Raw genomic sequence first — 3,563 nt, forward strand, 5'->3', positions numbered from 1 at the left:
TTCCGTGGTTCATAGTCTGATCATCTGTTGGGTGACTTTTATGTTTGACACTTTACCTGCCAGAAGTAAACTCAAAACAAGCTGGCAAGATAGCCAGGATGGTGACTGCCATGGGCTTTGTATAGTGGTTTGGCAAAGGTATCAGTAAAAGTTTTTAACAATTTCTTTATTCAAAAATAAAAAAACTGTCTCCCAATGTAGATCTATTGTCAATCATACTGTCCCCACCGCACCGCTGACCCAAAAAATCAAAAGAGGTCCGCTCCAGACGAACACCCCCGCAGTCTGACTGTCCCCGCCATTTGACATTTCCTAAATGGCTATGAGGCGGGGCCACCCAGCGACATCATATATAAAAATGTCTGCATGATAATTTTTTATGTTCTTATTTTTAGCTAGAAGAAAGTGCCCTTGTCTGCTTTGATAAAGAGCCTGTTATTTACACAGCTCCCTAGGTCAAGCTAAAGCATACCCACCAGTGGCGGCCGGTGGTAATTTTTTTTTGGGGGGGCAGCAAACAGTAACCCCCCCGCCCTCGTTGATTGGTAAGTCGGCAGGTGGGTCTAGCGCACTTACCCCATCTATGCAGCATTTCACTGGCAGCTTCCCTTGCTTGGCGGCGGCGACAGCTTTCATTTTCTTTGATCTCCACGGGCATTGGCGGCTTCCGTTTCCTCCATCCTCCTCGGCGGCCAATTGGGAGTCTTCTCTTATCGGACAATCCGAAAACAGGTCTCAGACCTGCTTCTGATTGGCTGGATTGAGGATCAATGTTACAACAGCCAACAGCTGTGTTGGCTCATGGCGCAATGCTCTGCTCTCCGAGCCCATCCTATTTTGAAGCCTGTTAGGTGCTTAAAAAAAAAAGACCCCGCCGCTGTGATTCAGGTGCCCAGCATCATGCTACGCATGGATCTATCCATTATTCATATAGGGGGTGGCTTGGATAGAGGGGGTGGCCCCCGGGCGCCCCCTAATGGATGGGCCACCACTGGTACCCACACAAGTAAATCAGGGTCATCAGAGCACCCTTTCTGCCAGCTCTCTTCAAATGACTTAGTCAGATGTTTCAATCAGAGAGAGACAGCCTACAGGCAAACAGCTTCTGCTGTGGAATCTCTAGAAAACCCATAGTGCTGTATGAATTTAGTGTCATGGCTGAACCCTGTATTATACTTTGCCTATAAAGAGAGGGTACTATAATATATATTGTAACATGGGGGACCATTAGCTCTAGTGGTAGGATTTCCCACACAGGGGTTCTTCTCCAGTAAATACACATACCGTATATACTCGAGTATAAGTCGAGTTTTTCAGCACATTTTTTTGTGCTGAAAGTGCCCCCCTCGACTAATGCCGCGTACACACAGTCGGACTTTTCGGCTACAAAAGTCCGACAGACTTTCGACGGGCTTTTGTTGGACTTTTGGCGGACTTTTGGTGGACTTGCGGCAGACTTTCTTACGAACGGACTTGCCTACATACGATCACACAAAAGTCCGACGGATTTGTACGTGATGACGTACACCGGACTAAAATAAGGAAGTTGATAGCCAGTAGCCAATAGCTGCCCTAGCGTGGGTTTTTGCCCGTCGGACTAGCACACAGACGGGCGGATTTCTAGGTCCGGCGGAGTTACGACGTAAAGATTTGAAGCATGTTTCAAATCTAAAGTCCGTCAGATTTGCGGCTGGAAAAGTCCGCTGAAAGTCCAGGGAAGCCCACACATGATCGGATTGTCAGCCAGTTTTAGTCCGTCGGCGTCCGTCAGACTTTTGTAGACGAAAAGTCTGACCGTGTGTACGCGGCATTATACTCGAGTCAAGCACTTTTCTGCAGCAAAAAATGTCATTTTCCGAACCGAATTTGGGGCCCCGTATCTCAGGGCCACTTTGTGCTAGGGACCCCAAATTTGGTGTGCAAACCCAGTGGTACCACAACATATCCAAAGCTGGGGTTCCTAGCTTTAAGTCGCCCATAGATACGGGGCCCCAAAATCGGTTCGGAAAATGTCATTCTCTGCTGCAGAAAAGTGCTTGACATTTTCTGAACCGACTTTGGGGCCCCATATCTCAGGGCCAATAGGTGCTAGGAACCCGCAATTTGGTGTGCAAACCCAGTGGAACTGGTACCACAACATATCCAAAGCTGGGGTTCCTAGGACCGAATGTCCCCGAGATACGGGGCCCAAAGCCAGTTCGGAAAATGTCATTCTCTGCTGCAGAAAAGTGCTTGACATTTTCTGAACCGATTTTTGGGGCCCTGTATCTCGAGGACACTTGGTGCTAGAAACCCCAGCTTTGGATATTTTATGGTGCTAGTTCCACTGAGTTTGCACTCCAAGCACTAAGTGGCCCCGAGATACGGGGCCCCAAATCGGTCAACTGTGTCCATCTGCAGCAATGTCATTTCGGGACCATTTGGGTTCAGAGACCCCAAATTTTGGCTGCAGCTAGGGGGCATCTAGGAACCCTTAACTACTGAGTTTGAAGTTCAGGGGACCTATGGCTGCAAATGGGCACAGTGAGGCATGCAAATGGGCACAGTGAGGCTGCAAATGGGCATTGTTGACCCTCTTTTCCACGTACAGTAGCTGTGCATTTCTCACCCTCGTCTTATACTCGGGTCACTAAGTTTTTCCCATTTTTTTTGTGGTAAATTAGGGCCTTGACTTATACTCGGAACGACTTATATTCGAGTATATATGATAAATGGAAAATGCTAGCCCACTTGGCTTTTAAGTTCTCACTCAGCTTTAGTTGCAGTACCTCTGCTCTTTATGCTCTTCACCCAGACCATAGGTTCTTCAAAAATCCGGCAGCTTTGCTATAATGCACACAGCTCCTCTCAAGCCTCAGTCCTCAGGCCATTTACTTTCTCTGTTTAAATTCCTAAACCTCCATTATAAGGGCTGTGCACACACCCTGCTGGTCCTCCACAGAATCTAGACACTGGGTTGGAGATTCCGTTCCACCCAAGACACTATGGAATCTCCCAACTACAGGGCCCCATCCAGGTATACCAAAAACCTGTAGAAAGCTGCTAAAGCAGCCTTCTCTGGTCCACATCTACCCTCTGTAGACCTGCACTTAGCCAATGTGCACACCCTGTGTCCGTTTAACCAGTTTCCGACCAGCCGCCGTCATTATACTGCGGCAGGACGGCTCAATACCGCAAATCGGCAGGGGACCCGATGCGTGCGCCGTCCATGCGCGATTGCGGGCACGAGAGCCAGAATGGGGATGTGTGTGTATAAACACACACATCCCTGTTCTGACAGGAGAGGAGAGATGGGTCATCTAGTAATTAGGAACAGCGATATGTCTCCTCCACTAGTCAGTCACATCCCCCATACAGTTAGAAACACACACTAGGGAACACATTTAACCCCTTGATCACCCCTTAGTGTTAAGCCCTTCCCTATCAGTGACATTTACACAGTAATAGGTGCATTTCTATAAAACTGATCGCTGTATAAATGTTAATGGTCCCAAAAATGTGTCAAAAGTGTCCAATCTGTCCGCCGCAATGTCGCAGTCCTGCTAAAAATCGCAGATCGCTGC

At 48.1% G+C, this 3,563-nt stretch overlaps 1 protein-coding gene across 1 annotated transcript in view; it reads right to left on the reverse strand.

Annotated features, from left to right (window-relative positions):
* LOC141148207 (uncharacterized) overlaps positions 1 to 3,563 on the reverse strand; it is a 186,511-nt gene that overhangs the window by 49,058 nt on the left and 133,890 nt on the right. The window lies entirely within an intron of this gene.

The sequence above is a fragment of the Aquarana catesbeiana genome, linkage group LG06, assembly GCF_042186555.1.
Source record: "Aquarana catesbeiana isolate 2022-GZ linkage group LG06, ASM4218655v1, whole genome shotgun sequence".
Lineage (NCBI taxonomy): Eukaryota > Metazoa > Chordata > Amphibia > Anura > Ranidae > Aquarana > Aquarana catesbeiana.